Source organism: Pseudopipra pipra, chromosome 7 (assembly GCF_036250125.1).
Source record: "Pseudopipra pipra isolate bDixPip1 chromosome 7, bDixPip1.hap1, whole genome shotgun sequence".
Taxonomy (NCBI): domain Eukaryota; kingdom Metazoa; phylum Chordata; class Aves; order Passeriformes; family Pipridae; genus Pseudopipra; species Pseudopipra pipra.
In genome coordinates, this window is record NC_087555.1 from 5602426 (window position 1) to 5624905 (window position 22480).

The following is a 22480-nucleotide window of genomic DNA, read 5'->3' on the forward strand; positions in this document are numbered from 1 at the left end:
ATGAATTGGACCTTGGAATACATTTTTGTGGGAGCCCAAACCCAGCTTTCAGCAAAGGAAAACAAGGGCTGACAAAAACCTCGTGATCTGAAGGAGCTGGACCCTTCTCACAAGACCTGTTAAAGTTCTACCTCATGGATCAAGCGTGGCTCCAGCAGAAATCAGAAAGGACTTTTGAGATGATTGTATCAAACCATGTCTAAACCCCTGTAATCCCTCTGTCCCCCATGTAATCCTACTAGAAGAAAAATTAACTATTTGGAAATTGCAGTAAAAATTTGTGTAACTCCCCAATTAACATAGGTTGTCCCCTTCATTAACATACAGCCTCGGATGCCTTTAAAATAGTGTTCTTGTGTTCAATAAACTATTCCAGTTTCCCCATACTGGGATCGTGTCTAGTTTTTATTTTTCAGACCGCCACTCATTTTGACTCCTTGTTTGCAAGTGAAGAGGTGTGGAAAACCCTGGTGACATTCAGTTTTGTTGATTTCAAATTTAACCTTTATTATTTTTGTAAATGATGCCCCACATGTGGAGGAACACAGCCTGGTATGCCCTAGCCTGCTAGTCTTGACATTTCTGATGGAAATCAAACCACCTCCCCTCCCAGCTAATGTCCATAAATTGAGGATTTGGCATGTGCTGGTTTATTACTTGTTGATTCTCCTATGATACTCAGATCCTGCAAAAATCAAAAGCTCTCTGATGAAGACCTGATAAAGCAGGTCTTTATGGAAATGTTGCTGCATGGAAATGATAGTTAGTGAAGTTCTTTCCCACCCCTTGTCTTGCTGAACTAAGTTCCCCAGCTGGAGTTGATTAAATGGATTGGGTTGACACTAGTTCATCGTTGTTATGCTGTGGTCAGCAGAGGCCTCAAACATGGATGTTTCTGAAGAATTAAGTGTTGCTGTGTATTTCTCTGCACTGGGTGCAGTATGTGCTGGTGATGAGACTGTTTAACCCTCAGCCCTGCTGAGTTAATGACAGGGGCCTGCACAGTAAGGTTTGCACCTTATCCTCTGTCACTGACCATGCTTTGGAGACCCTCCTTTGGGACCTGGTCATTCATCCAGACAAAAGGTGCAAAGATATAAGTTGTCTTCTCCTCATACATGTTTGATTCTGAGCACAAACATTTGACCCAAGTGTGCTTGAGTGCCTGGTGATTTCAGCAAGTGATAGACAAGTGGTGAGGGTCAGCTTTTGACCCTGCAACTTGTACTGGTTTGTCTCTGTTTCTGATTTAAGTGCATCATTGGCTTTACTGGAGCTAGTCCTGAATGTAAGTTTACTTATGTGTGTTAGTGCCTGCATAAATTGCTGTGCAGGAGGAGAGGCCTTCACAAGTATTTTGATAGATAGGAATGAGCACATAAATGCACCTCTAAGTCATGTAGAAGCTTGTTATATTGCTTTAGTGTTAGCACACCTTCAGAAGAGTGAATTTCCCGTGCACTGTGTCTGACAACACTTAATTCTGGATCCAGTTAAACGCAGCTGGGAGGAGCTGGCTGAAAATGTCAGTTTGAAAACTACATATGCTCCATTCTGTCTGGATATTGTTGACATAAATATGGATGATTAGAATCTCTACAGCTGTCAGCGTATTTACCCCAGTGCAAAACCAGTGTGACGGGGCTGTATCTGGTGTCTGTCATGAGTCACATTGCTTAATTTTTTTCCTGTTAGGATTATTTTTTTTCACTTTTATTTTAGTTTGGTATGCCAAACATTTCAACCTCTGTAATATATTTTTAAAAAACCTCAAGCCTTGGATCATGAAGATGAAAATTTGTAATGAACAGCCTTTTCTTATGGCTGGCCTGGATGTTCTTCTTTCACCAGAAGGGTTAAGTCATTCATGTTTCATGTGTTTTTTGCAGCACAATGGGCAGGCAGCATGTACTGCTTGCTGCTGGACAGGTAATAAAAGATGAGGACTGGTAAACAAGGCTATGGTTGGTTCTCAGTCACAGAGAAAAACAATCCTCAGTTCCATGTTAGATTTCTTCCTGGATAGGGAGAATGTGCCCAAGCTTAAATTTAACCTCAGCATGTATTGCTGAATCCCCAGAGATTGTCAGCAAAGTGCTCTCTGCTGAGGGAGAGGAAGAGGTGGGATGATGCAGGAGTCATGGGCCTCTGCTTGGAGAGAGGCACGACAGAGACTGTTCCTGCCTCAAAATACTGCAACTCCCTCTCAGATTCCATGGAAACAGCAGGAGTACCTGCGTACCTGTGTCTGCCTGGGTCTGATTCCCAAAGACTGTGATGTAAAGTTCCCAACAGCCTCCATGGGCACTATTGTGGCTTAGCAGCCTTTCTGAAAAAGTCAACGTAGTTTTGGGGTTTTTTTCCTGTTGTGGAGGTGAGAGGGACTGTGGCATGGGAGGGGGAGTCAGTGTTTCAGTGGGGTGGAGGGAACGGGTAGCAGGAGCCTCGCAGCTGTCTGGCACCCACTTTCCTCTGCCTCCCGTCCTCCACCTGAGTGCCAGTGCTGACAAAGTGGCAGTCTGGCCCTGTAATTAAATCTCAGCCACTGTGTAGTGTTCAAGAGCCCATCCTCCCAGCCCATCAAAACCCCATCACTCAAGAGAGATCCTATTAATTGCCTGTGGAGATAAGCAGGAGGCATATGCAAGGCGTGTCAAGCCTGCCACTCCCAGCCCACCGAAATTTGCTTCCAGGAGCCTGTGTTTAGTCAAGCTCATGTGTGGGGCCAGTGGTAATTTGTACCTTGTAGTATGATTCACTGGTAATGGGATGAGATGTTATGGCAGGGTATTGACCTCTTGGTGCCACAGTTGCTCTGGCATTGGGAGTAAACAAATGTTAATGTAGAGGCGGTGATTCTCTCATAAACAGACAGCAGGGATGCTCGGGTGCTGTTTTGTGACAGTGAATAACTTACACTGAAAACAACAGATGCTGATTTCAATAAAATAATAGCGTTTTCAGGCAATGGTTTTCTGCAACTTCAAAGAGCTCTGTAGGCCAGAATTAATAAACTGGTGTTACTATGGGTTGCTGCTGCACAGTACAGCAACAGAACTGTTTCGTTGCTGGTTTTCAGCTAAGCCTCTGTTCTTCAGCTAACAGTAAACTGCTTTTGCACATAAGTATTTTAAAAAATGTTGGACTGGCTTTTATAAATGGGCAAAGCTGCAAATGACAAGAGGTTTGAGGTGCATTATCTTATCAGTTATACAGTAACCTGGCTGGTGGACAGCCCAATGTGGTAGTGAGCACAATGTACTTGTCTGCAATTACTAGAGAGGTCTTTTTCAAGTCCTGGCAGTTGGAGAATGCTGATTGTTGCAGCCCTCTGGCTCAATCTGCAATCTTGGCACTGCTCTCAGCTGGGTGAATTTGTGTACAGAAATTGTTCCCTACCCTGATTCACTATTCCAAGATCTCTAAATCTGAGACATTCCCTTAAGAACAACGGAAAGCTGAAATGCAAAATTGAACAGGACAGTGGACTGGAGAATACAGAATGAGTAGATATATTTTTTCCCTGATAGCAACATGGCAGCAGATATATTTTTCTCTATTTCTGTTTTTCTATTAAGTTGTGAAAGAAACAAAAGACCTGTTCTTTTGGTGTTCGGCACTAAATACACTGGAGGCTGAACAACTGTTTGGTGATTAAGTTGGAATGAAAGCCTGGTGGAAGACAAAGAGTTTAAAGCTGTATACTAGTGCAGAAAAAGAAAAGTATCCATAAATGTTTCCTTCTCCATGCACCGTTACACTCATCCTGGTGGTGTAGGAGTCCTATAGCCAGTCATTTTCCCATACTAACACCACATGGTAAGTGAGTCTCCCCCTTCCAGGAAATGCCTTCTCCTCCCAAATCTGTTCTGCAATGCAAACATTGCATTTATACGAATAGAGAACTTGGTAAGATGTTGTGGGTCAGCTCTGTGTTTTGCAGTCCCTCTTCCTGGAGTTGAAGTAGATTTCTGACCCTCCCTGGAAGGCTGTTCAAGATCCTTGCTGCTGCAACTGTCAAGAGATGTTTTCCCTGTTTTTCCTATGCAGGTGCCACGTCCTCTCTTCCCTAAGTGGTGATGATGTGATTTATGAGATTATCTGAGATCAAAATTAACTCCTTCTCCTCACTTCAGTGCTTTGAAGGGTCCTTTGTTCGTTGTGTAGTGACATCTCTCTCATCTTGTTTTCCTTGCTGAAAGATCTTTTATTTTTATTACTTATTTCCATCCAAAGCTGTGACCTGGTTTGTTTGTTGGGCAGCCCTCATTCTGCGAGGGGGATGTTCCTCCACTGCTACTCTACGGTAGCAACCAGTTTTACTGGTTTTCAAAAAAATAAGTCTCAAGCACTTTCTGTGCCCTGCAGATGGCACTGCCTTCCTGGGCTATCAGAGTGCCAGATGCATGTCCCTGTGGCGGGCTCCTGTGGTGTAATCTTCAGTGAGAACAGCTCTTTGTGCAGCTGGATAAATAGTTCAAAATTTCTGGCTGTGGGATGTTTTTAGTTAGCAATGAAAAAAATAATGGAAATTACTAGGCATGTTTTCCCTTATTCCTCTTCAGGTGACTTTGTTTTCTGGACTTAGGTTCTATATGAGTTTGTCTTCAAAGGGTTTTCAACTTTTTTACAACTTTTTTATAACTTCTCTGCACAACCATTTTCTCTCCACCTGACATTTCCCTGTGCCAATTAAGTACCGAATTGGCTGCAGAGTTAATTACTTCTTTCTAGGAGGACTCTCCTAGTGGGAACCAGGGGAGGGAGCTTTCTTGTCATCAGGGTTTCCTGGGAGATTCCCTCCTGGGGCAGAAATGCCCCCTTTTTTATCCTGTTTCTTCCAGCCCACTTTTACATCATCTTCTGTCCTGTACCAGCTGCAACATAGAGAGATCTGACTTGTTCAAAACCTGATGACATTGCAAATTGCTGACAAGTAAATGGAGGTCTATTTTTTATGATTGCTCCCTCTGGGTTCTCATGGCAGGCCAAACGATTTGTTTGCTGTTGCAGTGTTTAATGGAGGCAGCAGCTATCATATGTGAGGGATCTGCCATATTTCCAAAGAATCAAAATAAAATTCCACCATGCCGAGGTGTTCTGGGTTGCTCCGTGTGCATAAATCCTCAGCTACCGCCCTTCAAGGTCAGTCGGGTATTTCATGACTCAAAAGTGGTTTGCACAGTCGAGCGACTGGGAGGTAACACTGCCCAGTCATATCAAATATCTGATTTCAGTGCTTATATTTCATCTGTATGGAAACACTTGAATTGTACTGTGCTTCATCACCCATATGACTAATCCCGTATGCACACCAACAGTCCTGGACAAGCTGCCCACAGGATGACAGCCGTTTTAGAGAGCTCCATTTTGTGATTACAGGTGGAGAGTCAGCATAGGCTGATGATTTTTGTGTCCAGCTGCCCAGTGTGGAATGGATGTATGGAATGCATCATCTCCTTGGGCTCTGCTAGCACTCTCCACTTGGAGTATTTGAAAAGGAAGTGTTGTGTTTCCACTGCCAAAAAAACTTAACTGAACTGACTTTTACTTTGAGAAGTTTAATCTGCAGCATGTATGGCAAAATTTATAGGTTGGTTGCTTTGACAGTTTTCTTGATTTCTTAATAAATTTTAGCATGGTTCTGTATGTTCATACATGCAAAGTTGGCTTACAGACTTCTTTGTGTGTCCCAGCTCCCAAAGACAAGTGATTGGTTTTCAGATCTCAGGTTGGGAAAAAAAGGAAACTAAATCTCTGGGCTGTGAAGAAAAACCTCAAAGCCAATGAACGGTTCAGAATCCAGAGGGCAGCCAGGTGTAAACTCAGAAACATTTTGGTCTGAATGTAGTTCTCATGATTGTACAGAAAAACAGGTTTCACATGCTTGTGACTCTGTATTGCAGCACTGTGAGGACTGGTTGAGGGAACACAGGCCGTTTGGCTCCTGGCTTTGGTGCCCCAGAGCACCTGGGCTTTAGCAAATTAAGCTGTACATCAAATCTTCATGATGAGATGAATTAGCAAAACCATCATTCATGTTACAGTATTGGCAAAATCAAATTGTTTTAAAAATTTGTGTTGGACTTGGGTCTCTTATGTAGCCAGTTGGGGTTTTTTGCTAGATTGGGAATTAGAAGTTAGGTTGCTCTTAAATAACTGTGCTTTATTTCAAAGACTTCGTATATCTTTGCCAAATTGAGGTGGGCAGTAAGCTGTGTGTCCCTGCCACAGTGGCTGTTTGCAGGATATTGAATCCATGTTCATTGGTATGGTGATGACAGAATTTTCTGCAGGGAAGAGAACTGTCTCCCAAATAATTGCTGCTGTTTTTTAGTCTTTAAAACAGTTTCACTCATAGCCCTATTCCACTTAATTTTGAAAACAGTTAAACCATCCATACTGAAATCCACTTTCTTCCTCCAGACAAAAAGGGTGCCTTGTACAGTACCTCTCATGGAAGACTTCAGTTTGAATGGGGCTAGTCTAACAGGGCAAAGAGCCAAACCAGGACATAATCATACAGTGGGAAAATTTTGAGTAACAGCAATGGTCGGTGAGTATTGCCTATGGTTGTGTGCAGTCAAGAACTGGAATAGTTTTTAGTTGCTTTGGCCTTTAAAAAAAGGCCTTCAAATACTTTTGTTGTCTTATCTTTGAGAATTTCTGAACACTGAAATCCAGAGATACATAGGGAGGTGTGCTGGTTTAAAGGTAAACCAGCAGGGGAAATGAACTCAACTCAAAAGAAAGATTATAAGTCAGAATAACAATTTAATAAAATAATACAATAAGTACAATTATACAGACAAACAATTGGTTTTAACCCACAAAACTCAAATATATAACCCAGCACCTTGAGGCATGAACAGAGTGGTGTTTGTTGGGCCCCCTGAGTCCAAAGGAAAAAAAAAGTGAGGGTTGCAGTCTGGTCAAGAGTGGTGATTGCTGTCCAGTGGAGGGTGGTGGTCTCAGTCTGGTTGAGAGCAGTGAGCTGCAGTCTTCCTCTAGATCCTACAAGTGGTAAAAAGGTTCCAAAACTCCAAGTTTATATATTCTCTAGTTCAGGCAGGAATGCTCAGTCCTTCCCTCAGAGTGGGGAATTCCATAAAAGGGTATGAGGACAGGAACATCTTCCTATCTCGCAGGCCTCTACTGCTAACAATTTCTGGGAAATGGCATGGAAGGCTATAGAATACACAGTTTTGGGTTACACCCATACCATGATGACCTGGTCTCAGCTGTCCTAACTAGGACAGGAGGTTAACAAGTGAAAGACATTCAGAAATGTGAGCATGTGGATGTATGTACTTAGGGATCCTGGTGCCTTGAGCTCTGCCACTCTCCTGACATTAATCTCACCTGTTCCATCTTTGTTTGTATGTGACCTGGGGCCAGACCTTGTCTTATCTATGCTCAGTGTGTGCATATAAATTTGTAGGAATTTGGTGTGGGAACAGTAACAACAAAATTCTCAGTTTCCACTGCCTCCTCAATGTCCTTTTTTTTTTTTTTCTGGAGTGTGCAAAAATGGTCAGTACTAAGGAGTCTGGTACTGTAACAGCTTGTAGCCCTCCTGCCGTGTTTGCTTCCTCTTGCACAGAGGCAGCAGCCAGATTTCATGGAAGCAACCTGAATTGGCACAGGAATCGGAGTGCACAGAGGAGTTTCTCAGCAAGTTCAGCACAACGAGGTTCTGGCAAGCAGAGAAAAGACCAGCAGCAAAGGCCTGCTTGGCAACTTCAGGGAGACTCCCGCCAAGGAATGGCAGATGTGGGTGTTGGTGTGCAAGGGCCATTGCATGCTGTGCTCATAGGAAATTTTTAATGCAGACCTCTAACACCACATGAGAAATGCCATGGCTTGGAGGCTTGAGATCCACAGGGGCTCTGCAGTAAGTGCCAGCAGATGTGTCTGCAGGCAGGGCAGCAGGACTCTGCCCATTGCCCAACAAACCAGGCCGTGACAGGCTCTGAGCTGCCCATTTGAGGATATGGTTTCCCCACAGTGGTCTGTGTTATATCTGCAGAAATGTGCCTGCCTTGGAGAGTTTTCATTGCAGCGTTTTGGGATATTCCTAGTTTGGAAGAAATTTTTCGTGTCAGCAAATGTTAAGTAGAGGTCAATGATGATAGCTTAGACACAGATGTTCTCTCCTGGTGCTTAGCTAAACCCGAGCAAAAATATCCTTTGAAGGGTAACTAGGCCTGTGCTCTCTTTTTATATCTGCTTAAAGTCTTGACTTACAAAAGGATTTCTATCATATGCTTCTCTAAAAATTAGATATTTTAAAAAATGCTGTTGGAAGATATTGACTTACCAGCCCTGTCACTAAAGCAGAATTGAATCTAGCACCTCTTGATTGTTATCTGCTGTTCCTGGTTGGCTACAGTGCATGATTGGTATTGATCTTGTGGGAATAAAACTAACAATGGTTTTGGTTTTGCATCTGGAGAGATATTTATCTTTTAATCTACAACTATCATTTTCCATAAAGGAACATATCCAGGCCTGTAAATTCACCTACAGTTATACATTTTATTTTCTACTAATGATTTTAATTGGAAATATTGAACAAGGTGCTGGTTTTCTGTTGTACAACTTTTCACTCCGCTCTAGCTTGGTAATGTTCCCAAAGGCTAATGGATATCGATATGTAGGGTTCTGGGAGATGGAGAGGGGTGCAATCTTTTTACAGCCTAGGTTTTCATAGTCTCTCAGAATTATATGATGATTTAGATTTTATTGCGTATATATTTCACTTGATGTTGTATTTGGGTCAGATGCACAGCTGTTTAATGAGTGTATCGATTGTCAGGTTTATAGACCTATCAAAAAGGGAAGAGAGAGACAAATGTAATAAATAAGCATTAGTATTAGTTCATCCTATGCCATGATGTTTATTCAAATGGGTTTCCTGTGCTGAACTTGTTCTGAAAAATGGGAAAGTGGTCAGAAAAAAAGTGGACAGGAAAATGCTAATTTTCCCCCTCTGATGCCAGGACAAGAGATTCCTAGGAAACAGAGGGAATGGAGCCACTGCAGAGGAGGATGACCAGATCCCTCCATTTGACAGGTTAATTCCTGTTATACCTGGCAATCCTAAACAATGGGATGCTTCAACAATATCTTAGAGTTTTGGTGGGATGAGACCAAAGGAGGCATCCAAGCTGCTTTCTTTAGCTGCTGCTGCTTTGCTGAAAGTTTGCTTTGCTGTGAGAGTTTGCAGGGCTGGGTGAGGTTGCTGCTCTGTGATGGTTTCAGTCTAGGCCTTCGTGGAGACCAGCTTGTAACCAGGAAGGAACTAAGGAAGTGACCAAGGAAGTATTCCACGCTGTTCCATGAAGTATAAATAAGCCGGTCAGAGAGACCTCGCTCGCTCTTCTTCTGGCGAGGTTTGGGAATGGTAGGACCCTGCATTGGCCTTGCTGATCCGGAGCTGAGACCTGCGGCGACTGCTGTGTCTGCCGCGCGTGAGGAGAGAGTGCTGGGCCGCGTCCGGCCGTCCTGGTTTTCTCAAGGGAAGTGGGGAGATTTTGCTAATTCTTTATTTTGTCGGTTACTGGGTTTTTCGATTGTGCATACCTGTTTTGGTTTTGTCCATTTTTGTCCCTTTTTGCCCCTTTTTGTCCCTTTTCGCTGCCCCTCTTTCCCTTTTGGGAGTGATTTGGGGTTCCTGTGTTCATATGTACATAGTACCTTAATTGTATATATGTGATATATGTAGAATATATATATATATATTATATAGCTTTTGCTATTCCGTTTTTTTTTTCTTCTCTCTCTTCTGGGAGCTTTTCTTCTGTGGTCTGTGGGGTTTGGCGGGAAGCCAACTACAACCGGCTCCATACTCACCCTCACAGAAACTGCATTCACCTCCCTTTTGTGCAGGTGATCGTGTCGTGCATCGTGTTTGTCTGCTCTCCTGGAGCAGGTACAGGCTCAGACACACATAGACACCAGACTGCATCACATCAGATGCAGGTGTTCATCCTGACTCATTTTGGCAACGATCCCATGCACGGATATGTGGTAAGATTGATTTCAGATGAATGGGGTTTGGGAGGTGCTAAAAGATGGATCCTGGCTTGTGTGGTGGTTGGAAAGAGTTTGGTCATTCCACAGAAGTACATTGCTGAACTGGGCTTCTAAAGTCCCCCTCAGAGCCAAAGAAGAAGTCAGAGAGCAGCAAGCTGAGAACACAGACTGCTTTGATCTTGTGATGTCATGAAGGCTGCAGAGTGAAAAAAGGTTGTTCCCTTTTAGACTGGGTGTGGAAATTACCAGAGGTGTGCTGTGCTGAATTTAACACAAAGAGAGAAGTCTGGTATTTGTAGCCCTTCACTCTTGAGGTTTTGTGGCACTGGTTTGAGTTTGATTTAAAATGCTTCACAAGGAGCTCATCTTCTGGAGCAAACAAAACTGTGAAACATGTATTGATTTAATGGGGTGGGTTTGGTTTACTTTCTTTTCATTAAGACATGCGCTGCCTATAGGGCTTAGTGGTTATTTATATATTAGTAAATAATAGGCTATTTCTAAATTAGTTAATGACATTTCTAAATTCATATATATGTAATAATACTTACTTGTTTTTTGCCATTTGCAGAGAATAGGAATTTAAGGTCTGCTTCCCAAGATGTCAGAGCAATTTCTACTGTTGATGTAAACTCTGTATGTAGAGAGGAATTGTAGTCAATATTTTTCTGCTCCTTTTTTTTTAAGCAAAAATTAATTTTTCTAAATATTTTTTTTCTGGAAAATACTGGAGCACAAAATTATCTTTGGAGCCTCAGCGTCCTGGAAAGACAGATTTTTGACAGTACATTGTGAAAAAATATCATAAAGTGAAATTCATATTGCACAAAACAAAAACACCCTCAAAATGTTGTGATATTTTGTGGTTAAGATGAACAATCCTACAGTTGTCATCATGTCAGGAATTGACTGCACGTGCCCTCTAAATTCTCACTACTGAAGGAACAGTAACAATGGCAAATACAGTGCTCCCAGTTTTAGGGTGCACCCTTATGTGCTGCATAATGCTGTAAGACACTTAATGGTAGGCAAATCTTGGGGGGGGGAACCTGCCTGGAGGAGGCTGAGATAAGAATTTCAAAACATCTCTCGGAATTCTGCATTGCTTATTTCTTTAAGTTGTTTGTATGCACAGGGAGAGCTGGAAAAACATGGCCAAATAATCTGAATAATTGCTGTGAATAGAAAAACATGCAGTGAGGAGATATAACGAGAGATAGATGGGACATTAGTGTGTGAGTTGCAAATGTTATCCAAAGGTTATCTTCAGTTACTGGTGCAGGCAGACAGTGAAATGGGTGCTAATGCAGGAGAAGAAAGGAAAAAAATATTCTCACTTCCTGATTTTTCTGAGTTTCGCGTGTGTGCTTTGGGAATTCAGACAACCTTCCCTGTGTCAGAGGTTTGACTGATTGGGAGACAAGGCTGTTAAAAGAAATTCAGAGTGGTGAGATGGTGCTCTGCTGCAAGTACAGCAGAGGTCAGTAGTTGGTGAGTGCTGTGAACATTTACAGACTTAACTTGATGTTAGTTTCATTGCCTTTTGGTGAAGGAATGTGTTCTTAGGATATGAGATAATTACATTTCTAGATTTTCCTTCATCATCGTGGACCTTAGAAACTACTTTTTAATGAAAACATAATTTCCTAATGATGTGAATCTAGGAGCTGAAGTTTGAAAACTTTTTTGAGAGCTGGCACTAAATTTGTGGCAATCATGACTACAGACTATTAGCTGTGATCACTTTTAGTGTGTGTGTTCAGCTCCTATAAAGAGCAACCTCCCCTGTAAGAGAACAGCACATAACTCATAGTACAGTCTGACAGAGGTCTGTCTCCACAGCAGATAGGAAAACTGGCTGGCAATAAGGCAGTAGAAGAGGCCAGAAGAAAGACCAGATATCAACTGGTGTTCAGCATAATGGCAAATCTTAAGGTGTTTTCTTTTCTTGTTATTTTCTTCCATCAAGGAAACCCATCCTCTCCCAGCTGTGTGGCTACAGCAGGGGACTGAGGCCATTGTAACAGAAGTGACAGAAATGTGACTAAAATTTCCTGGGACATATGAGCTTCACAGGGAGCTGTCAGCAGATTGTTTGGATGTTCTGGTCTCCTGACAACACTTCTACAGGGTTGTGGCTGCATATGCCTGTCTTCCCGTATTCCCTAGGCATTGCCTCTCCTGTGTTTTTTTCCACTATGGGTTTTCAGCAGGATTAAGTTTCCTCAGGAAGCAGCCCTTTCAGTTGATTGCTTTAAGATGGGTTGACAGCCATAGTTTGGAGCAAATGTTAAGTGCACTTTCAGCTCCCCCCGAAATTGAGTTTGATTTTCTTTGACCTAGGCACACAAACTCCTACAGTAAATATCCTGCTGTGAAGTTTAGAAGTAAGCGTATTGTCTCAGCCTTAGCAAGTCTCAGGCTTGTTTCTTGCTTGCCATAAATTCTCCATTTGCTGTCACTAGCAAAGGACTTCATTTACCTCAGATAAGGTGTCCTCAGCCTGTCTCTGGCATTGTTTCTTCAGCAGATCAGTGGATTTACTGTAGTTGATGCACCAGCTTCTAACCAAGTGTCAATCACCAGTGCAGAGAACTTTTCTCATGCCCTCTCTTCAGACTGCACTGAGCAGTGTGGTGGCTGTAGGTGGTGAACACCTCTCCAGCTCCCTCTTAAAGAGCCCTGTCACACACAGAGAGGTTAAAACACATGGATGAAAGGCAGGTTTCCCTTATCTGCCTCTTTATAAAGCTTACTATTTCCTTTCCACAAGCACGTGGAACAAAGCATTTAATTTCAGAGCAAATGGAATGTCAAGTGAAATGGTTTGGAGGGGGGAATTTTGTTCTGCAGAGAAAAAAAGGTTGGTCCATGACTGTTTGTAATTTTTATATTCACTCTACTGTTTTGGTTCAGTGACTGAACCAGAAAACCAATTGTTCATACAGCACCTGTGTAGAAAGGAAATACAGATGCAACTAGAACCATGTCACTGTAATCTAAACTTGTGCATTAGAGGTGGCACTGAAAACTTTGGAGGTATGCAAACATCTAAATACTACTTTAAAAAGAGTGACAGAAAGATGAGTGTTTGGGTAATTGTCATTTGTTCATAGATTAATTGCATATGAAAGCAAGGCAGAAACTGTACATTTTAAAATGGGAATTATGACTTTTGATCCTGATAATTTAAATTAGTTTCACAGACTCTATTATGTGACTTGACTGTGATCACATGCGTGGCTTAGCCCACCCAATAAAAGGTTATTAGGCATGGAAATGAGGTGTTTCTGCAAAATACTCTTATTTAGGTCTCAGCCCAGAGACCATGCTGGGATCAGTACTCTCTGCTATGTTTGGGGCCGGAATAGGGACCCTGGCCAGGTAAAGGATGAGGATACTGAGGCAGCTGCTTAGCTGGACTAATCCCAAAAAGGATCTGCTGAAGACATGTGGTTAAGGGTAAAACTAAGGCTGGGATTGGCATGGGGTCATGGATTAGGGATAGAGCTGGAAATGTCTGGAGTTTCTCAGGTACTGTTAGGATGGGGCTGATAGGATTTAGTTTCCCAGACAGGGTCAGGATTGGCCATGTATAGGTTTTTGCTGTTTGTTTCATAATGTTCTGCAATTATTACAAAGAAGCCATAGTATTCATTTCTAAAAGCCTGGTAAGAGCAAAGTGATTCAGCGTCGCAGCAACCCTGGAGAAGTGGGATTCAAGAGTTACTCATCCAGACATCCCAGATGCACAGGTCCCCTTTGAATCAATGACAAATTGATTTTGAAGCATCTGTGGCTTCATTGCAAGTGCACAGATGTTTGGTTTGCCCTCTTTTACAGCCACTTTGTGACTAGTTCAGAAGCTCTTCTCTTCAGGCTGTTAGTGTAATCTGTTGAGAAAGGATCATTCGGAAGGGACTTTGGAGCTGTGATTCATTTTCAGAAACAAGCTGATTTCTGCCAACTGACAATGGAAGTAGCCTGAGAGAAACCATCCTCAGGGTGAGTGAACACTCCCAAGAGCAACATTCTCTTGCTTTTTGCTGTATTTCTTTTCCATGAATTCTCATGAACAACTTTACCACTGAAGGATAGAGCAGTCTCACTGGGTTTTGTGTCAGTGTACCCAGTTTTTATAGTTTTGTTGAATGTTTTGCTGCCAGGGAGCACTTCAGATCTTGCTCAAAGGGGAATTTGGTTTAAATCATAGTGACCCTCCTTGCACATAAGTACTAGTGACCTCTGCTGGTCCCAACCACTGATTCAGTCTTTCTGGAGCTGCCTGTAAGTGTTGGTCCCAAGTCTGCGCAGATGCTGAGATTTATCCTTAACTTGATCCCTTAATGTTTACATTAAACACCTTTATCCAAGTGGCAGATTGGCAGAGACCTTCTGAAAGTGTCACTGCCCAAAGTCCTTCTGACACACGTGTTGGTGCCCACTGTGTGCCTGTGGCTGCTGGCAGTGTCACAGACACTGGGTGTCCCTCTTGCGGGGGGGCTGAGAGTTCAGCAAAGCTTCCCTCTCTTCTCTTTCAGGAAAAGAAAAGTTGAGCAAATAATGGAGCATAAAGAAGCTCAAGTCTTGTTTTTCTTAGCATTTCCCAGCTTAAGTTAAGTACCCAAAGGTGAAGAGGGATTTTTACAAGAGCATATGGTGACAGGACAAAGGGGAATGGCTTCAAACTGAGACAGGGTAGGTTTAGATTAAATATTAGGAAGAAATTCTTCCCTTTGAGGGTGGTGAGGCCCTGGCACAGGTTGCCCAGGGAAGCTGTGGGTGCCCCATTCCTGGAAGTGTTCAAAGCCAGGTTGGACAGGCCTGGTCTAGTGAGAGGTGTTGCTGCCCAAGGCAAGGAGTTGGAAAAAGATGATCTTTGAGGTCCCTTCCAACCCAAATCAGTCTGTGATTCTATGGAATCAGTTTTTTTCTGTGGAAAACATAGCACTCTGCTGGTGTCACAGACAGGTGGGGTTTAGTCAATGGCTTGTCGTGGAAGCAATGCTGACGTCAGTTTTTCATCTGAGTCTAGAAATGCTTCTTTAATTAAATATTCCAGGGCAATTATTGACATCTTTAAAGGCAAATTTTGCTTCTAAGACATACTTAATGCAGTATATGATTCCCAAGTTTAGCAGAACTCACTGTAGGCAGGTCTTCCTTAATTTACAAGCGTCATGTTCTTTTAAATGCCTCCACTACTGTCTGTCTACACTGGAAAAAAAACCCCAAAATCTACCTCTTAAAAATCGCACTTAAATTTGCACTTAAAAAGTCCAAAAAATGTTGGAAGAATACTATGCCATTTATAATGCATTGAAAGCCCTATTATTGAAATATTAAAGTATTAAATTGTAGAGCCTGTCTAAAAAAATCACTAGGAGAGATGCATTAATTCTGAGTATTTAGATGGGTCAGTGTAACTCTGGTTACAGTGGTGACTTCACTGTAATCCTGTTACCATCAGGATGGTGACAGCAATGCAGCTCCCACATGAAAGAAAGCAGAATTTCAGCAACTCCAAAACTCTGAGCCCTTGGGAATTTTACCAGGCATAGTGAGTTCAAAAGTCAGCATCTGTTGTTGCTAATTATTCCATAATAATCAGTAAAGCAAATCCCACTTGGGAAGGATCTTCCCCGTGCTTTTAGAAACTAACAACAGAAGACAGAGCCCTTGGAGCTGAGGTTCAGTGCTCAGTGAGGTGATTATGCAGTTATGTTAGCAAGGATTAGAAGGAGCAAGCCAGCTGCCTCTGCCACCCCTGATAACACACAAAAAAATGTATTTTCTACTTGGTGTGATTTTTCAAGACAAAATGCAAAGTATTATCTAATGCATCAGTGATTTACAGCTGAGCAAGTCTATATAGACTAAATAGATTATCTTTTTTTTTTAAATACCCAGCTTTCCCACAAAATGTTTAACGCTTTACCACTTAAGCAGCCAACTAATTAGAATGATTTCAGATGGATTTAATTTCCACTTTGTCGACAAAATTCCTGAAATAATATTGTTCTCGATGATCTTATCTCACGTCTGTCAAACCTGTCTGCGCAGAAGGATTTGGGCCTTCTGATTTCAATTTTTTCTTTAAATGTTTATCTCAATGTGAACATTCTTCTTGAAAGATAGAAAATTAATTTTTTTTTTTTGTACAGTTACAATAATTACCATATATCTCCAGAGATTGTGAATCATTCATAAAAGGATTTATACTCTCTGGCAAAAGTTATCCTTAGACAGTACAAAGCCAGAATTGCAAGGATAACGCTGGGAGACCATGCATTTTGGATCATGAAATGAAGAAACTTTGGGCTTCTCTTGTTCTTGTTCCCAAGAAAGCTCTGATTTTGTGCTAGAACTTCCAGGTGGGTATCTGCACTGTCCTGTCCCCAGTGTCATGGCCAAATATTTCTCTTCTTCAGAGACAGCTATTGGACTTGGTCATACCAGGCCACCCCTCAAGACCCTTTTTCTGTCTCTCTCTTTAAAATTGTGTAATATATAAAGTCTGATTAGCCCCAGAATGGATCAACTCTCTAGATTGCATCAGGGAATTTCATATTCATTAAATAGCTTAAGCACGTTTCTTACTCTGTGAGATGATTGAATTTCAGTGTACAGTTTATCCTTGCAGTGCTTGACTTAATGTCTCATGAAAAAACCAAGAGGTCACAAACTAAAAGGAGTGTTGGTTGGGAAAGTTCTCTGCCAGAGCAACTACTCAGCCAGCAGTGATGATCAAGGGGTTATCTCCCCCCAGCTGCCCAAGATTGTCTTTCCCCTTGGTGAAGTTTGTGTGGTTTCCTTCAGCCCATTCCCAAGTTTCTCAAAATCCCCTTGACCGAAACAACAGATTTCATCAGTTCTGTGTGAATCTCCAGCGTGATGAGAATGAGCCTGATACCTGTGCAATATCATGTGGCCCCGTGTGTATGTATTCTAGTTGAGAGAGCAGAGCCATAGCCACCCATGTGTGTGCAAAAAATACATTGTTTATTGCAATGTAGGATGCAAGGCTTGGTAAAATAGCAGGGCAAACATGTCATCTTTGTGCTGCAAATCTTCCAGCTATTGCATGTGGCTTGTTTGAAGCACATCTTACCACTGGCTTGTGTTTTATGAGCCACAGCCCATGAGGTGTCTACAGTCAAAAAAACTGTGCCAGAAGTTAATGCTTGGTACTGGATGCCCACACAAAATGGGAACCATGGTTTTAGTTTAAAAAGAAAAAAAAAAAAAGAAATGGAGACACCCACCTTTGACTTGCAGAAGTTACTGGAGAAGTACGTCTGCAATTGCCTTTGGCTTTTGGGCCATCCCTCCATAAGACCATGACACAAGGGGTTGCTTTTCCATTCTTTGTGACTTACTAAGATTTTGGAAGGTTCTGCATGCGGAGAGCAAGTGGGACATTTTATCTTTTCACTTAGACACTGATCAAGATACCATTGCGGTCCTGTGACCACTGCCTGCCTGAATGTTACACAAAGAAGTTCAACTTTCCTACCTGCCTGGTCAGCCTGGGCTCAGTGTCTTGGTCTCTTACTCAGCAGGCAAGTGCTTTAGCTGCTGGTTCTGCTCTGCACAGCTCTGGATTTGACCAGAGGTTTCATCCAGGAGCTGAGGAATCCAGACAACAATAAACACTGTTGAAACATTTAATGCTAAATAACAGATGCAGTTTCAATGAGTCAGCATTTTCTGACAAAAGCAAAATGCGATCAGGAAATCCCTGACTTGATCTAATCCTTACCAAAGTCTTGATCAGTGTGTAAATTCTCTTCACTGCAGAGTTGTAAATCATCATTTCGTTACAGACATTGAAAAATTCTGCTCTCCCAATGCAGAAACAGTGCTGCCATCTCTTCCAATTAATTTTCATCAGCCTTTTCATAGTAATTATTGTTTTAAATCTCCTTCACCTGAATTCCTGTGAATATTGACTTGGTTTCTGTCTCATTTTGTGTCATCTACATCGTCTGCCTCTTAGTGATATTTTATTTTGACATGTAAATACTGTGATGTCTTCCCTCTCTTCACTGTTGTTGCTTGCTGCTGGCTGTTTTGCTTGCATAACTAATTGCATGGGTATTTATTAAAAGGGTTTTTTTCTTTCAAGGAGGTCCAGCCTTTGCTCTCTCCTCCTGGTGTTGCAGTGAAGTGCACTTCCACAATTAACCATTAAGTGGGGATGTAAATTAAGCTGCTGGACTAGCAGATAAATGAATCTGTCACATGTATAATTGCTAGGCAAAGTGGCTACAATTTTAGCTATTTTCATTGGCCTATTACTGCAGCTTTTTATTGCTAAAATAATAAATCATTGTTTTTGTAGAAAGAGGTATGTACCAATGAGCTGGGGGGGAGATCTGTTGCATAAGCAATAAAATAAGATGTTGGGGGATTTTTAAGAGGTGAATTTGTATAGGGGAGCTTTTGAGATATCACATGAAGGACATATATTGCACATTAGAAAAACAACAACAACAAACCAAAAAACTTGGAGGCATTTTTTGACAAAGTTTCTGAGGCTAAGATATGATGGGTAAGTGATGGAACCTCCATCTGTAGTAAATTATACCACTATAAGGGGCCTCCAGTGGGTCACTCAAACATACTATCTGCTTCTAGAAATACTGACCTTGGTGTCTCTCTTTACCCTCAGACTTACCAGTAGCATTGACAAAGGAACCCTATCCTGGGCTGAAATGTCTACTTTTAATTGGAGAATATCACATACTGTAGGCTTTGAACAGGTCATGCACAGTTGCAGATCCAATTCAGTATAAGCAAGGTGTTTGGTCTTTCTGCAATTTCTCAATATTGCAATTTTCCCAGAAATATTAGCAAATAAAGATAAAGCAATTTTAGCTATACCTCTGTGGCATCCTCTGTGCTGATTTCAGGCTCTTCTTGAAATGCTAATATATCATCCTCACTGCTGTATTCTTGCAGCCTGTTCCCCGAAGGGGACTCGGATTGCCTTCTTAGGAGCAGATTATTTCCTGATCACATTTCTCATATTAGGGAATCCATGTATTGAGCAAGAGACCAAAGTGCAATGATCATTTTACAATTTAGCTTTATCTAGTCATCTGTTAGCAAGTCATATGATATTTCAAGTCATTTTAACTCTGATGAGGAAAAGAGCTCATCAAGACATTAATCACTCAGTAGTTTGTATACAAAGCAAATTGGTGCCTCAAGGCATTTAAATAAAATACTGTCTCTTTGCCTAAAAAAGATATCCTTGCTGTCAAGGGCAGAGGAGGATGTTTACAGACACCTTCATATGTCTACTTTGCTGGACCATTTAATGCTAATTTAGTGTTAGATTACCTTTCTGAAACTGCTAAAAAAATCTGTTATATTACTGTGCTTAGCTGAGGCCCCGGGACTTCAGAGATGAGATTTCTATCCACTGACAAATCATGGCTGGGTGGAAAATCAAAGCAGATACTTTTCTACATCAGGTGTGAAATACACTTGCATCCTAATCCTGACAAATGATACAATAATGGAGAGAGTGTAAAAGATTTGTTTATTCCGCGGAAGAGATTTCATCTGGGAATAGGGGCAAAGGAAATATATATCCTTATATATCCTATACGTATGGAATTGCTGGAAGGCCAAAGTGGCTGTGAAGTGCTGTTTTACACCCAGGGAATGCAGATTTTAAGGTCTGCATGCAATACAGAGTGGTAAAGGCTGAGACCCTATTTTTCTTCCCAGACCTGCTGGTCTCATGGACGGAAACAGTCCAGGGAGTTCAAGAACACCAAATGCACCTCAGTGGAGAGGGGCTAGTTAAGGATTTTCAGTTGACATAAATCCTTATCATTGTCTCATATCACAGTGTAATTGTGGCTGTTAAACTTTTGGGGCAAGTACCGGAAGAGTTAGGGAGTAAAATGGGCCCTGGGGAGCATCTCTCCATATGGCAGCATGACTGGAAGACTGAGATTTTTCAAAGACTAACGTGACCCATCAGAGTGTTTTGCTTACGTTACTGATGAAGTTACCCTTTGCATTTATTGCCCAAATATCTTCCCTTTTAACAAATGACAAACTGGTTTTTTACAACTATTTGTATTCTTAGAAGATTCCCTTGGAAAACATCTCAAATTCCTTTGTGTAAGTGCCTTTGTGGGTCTTTACTGTTTTGGATATATACTGCTGGCTGGTGCCCAATAGGAATGCAATTTGGAAGGAAGCTTGAGTTTGATTTTTCACAGCACTGTTTCTTGTGCAGCCCTCGAAATCTGGGCACTGGAGTAGGAGATAAAACATCTCCCATATGGAAATTCAAACACCATACCAGCTTTTTCTCTCTGTAGTGCCACCTGAAACTGGAAACCAGCAAGAAATAAAGCCTTCTCTTTCTGCTTTCAAACTAATGCATCCACTTCCTTCTACTTTAGATGGCAGCAGATGAGCTACTCATCCAGGCTCTCTTTATAATCACTGCTAAGAAACAGGCACTTCTAGAGCATGATTCGTCTGATGTGTTTCAGATGCCTGCATCAGCAGAAGGTGGGATGCACTGCTTTTCTCTGCCACCTGTGAAGGGAGGCCCTCTATGTCTACTTCAGAGGTAGATGTCTAATTTTTCCTGACAGAGATCCTAGCCCATATGTTCAGCCCCTTCCCCTGATGGTCCTGGCTGGCCCTCCTAAAGAAAATGTCCTTTTCTGAGTTGATATCTATGTGCAGTTTTTGGCAGCTGAGCAGTGCAAAAACACAAAGCCCAGTGCAGGGGTGTAATTTGTCCTCCATCTTAGAACAGGCAATTGCCAGATTAAAACCTACATGTTTCCGAGGCTTGCTCCTGTTGGAAGAAGTGCTTGGTGATGCTTTTCCACCAGAAGCTCTGTGCTCTGCAAGGGATGAATTACCCTTTGCCAAGGTGGGAGCCAGGCCTGGTGAGATGTTGGCTGCTCCTAAAAGGAGACAGTGATTTCTGTTCAGAAGTGAGTGTGAAAAAAAAAGCTGGGGCTTGACTCCAGTTTGTCTGCCCTTTTTGCAGCAAGAAACACCTCAACACATGGCAGCCTTCTGCCATACTTTTTTTTTTCAGCTGCCTGCCCTCTTTCTTCCTCTCTTGGGATGTTTTGCCTGGGTGACCAGATTTTCACACTTACCCCTTCCTATGAGTCTACCAGGAGAAAAATGAAGAATGACTCAAAGGCACCAACTGAAAAGAAGAGTCATATAGCTGTGCCTATACAAAGGGAAAGAAATTAAGAGTTTGTCTGAAAAAAAAAGAGGGGAGATGAAACGAAGATAAACTAGAAAACAGCGAGCTGTTGGTAGACTGGATAGTAATTTTTTTGTTCTTGAAAACTCTTAGCTCTTAAAAATAGTAGTGACCCTTGAAGGATCTCTTGATTGATTTGACAACTCCAGCTAAGTGAGGAACACACCAGTATATTTTTCATATATCCTAGAGACAGGCCTGCTAGCGCAGGCTTAGTAGCACTTTGTCTGGCTCTTTTCTAACCCTTATTCACCACTATTAGATATTCTGCAGGCTGCCAAAGGAGGTCTAACAAAAATCAAGCCAAAGGAGGTCTAAAAACCTCACTCCATGAAAGACAGCATCTGCTGTGTGATTTGTCAGGAAAGGTTTAGATACTGGCATGGACTTCTCTCCTGGAGGCAGGACAGTCAGGCAACTGAATTCTCCATAAATTTTCCTGTCATTCATGTGCCAGGAATATTTTTCAGAAATGCTGCTGTTCCATCCAGGTACTCCTCTTTTGTAATCGAATGATGATTTATTAACCAAGCAATGAAGAAAAATATATTAAATTGGAATTTATGAATGCGTAATGATATGTAAGCCATAATAATGAATCACTCGTTTCCCTCCTCTTCCTTCCTCATGCATATTTGGATGTTTATTTCCATATAAATTTTCATTTATTTCTGTCCTCCGAATTCTCCTTCACAAAGAGGAATTCCCAAGTTAAGGTGTTGGAGACTTTGAGATACCTTAGCTAAAGAACAAACAAAACACTATATGCCTTCCAGCTCTCTACTTCCCTGTTGCCTTGCTCTCCCAATGCTTGCTCTTCTTGTCAGGGCTATCACTATCCTGTGACTCCCTTGCAGTCGTGTTTCTGACTCAGGTAACAATTTACTTACAGTCTGGGAGTGGAACATTACCTGATTCTGAGCACAGGCCAAGGCAAGCCGAGGTCTTTGACCCCTTTGCTTCCATCATTTGGTTCAACAAGGACTAGTACAGAGTCAGAAGTGTTGGATTCCTGGCAGGTTGTCCTGGTGAGAGCAGCGTTATGTGCCTTGGAGCCTTTCTCTAGTCCATAGTCCTAGGCAATATAGCAAAAGCTTATATTTGAAATTGGCTGTCATGATGCCCAGCTTTCACTGCAGGGTTATTTCTTTAGCTCTAATGCATTGCTCCTTCTGG

The 22480-nt window shown here is 41.9% G+C and overlaps 1 long non-coding RNA gene across 2 annotated transcripts in view; it reads left to right on the top strand.

Annotated features, from left to right (window-relative positions):
• The window catches only part of LOC135417559 (uncharacterized), a 119587-nt gene that overhangs the window by 8365 nt on the left and 88742 nt on the right, over positions 1–22480 (top strand). The window contains exon 2 of one of the 2 annotated variants that reach the window (XR_010432104.1): positions 6427–6556. This is a non-coding gene — a long non-coding RNA (uncharacterized LOC135417559). Of the gene's footprint in view, positions 1–6426; positions 6557–9302; positions 20642–22480 lie in introns of those variants that run through there. The other variant, XR_010432103.1, reaches the window with a different exon arrangement.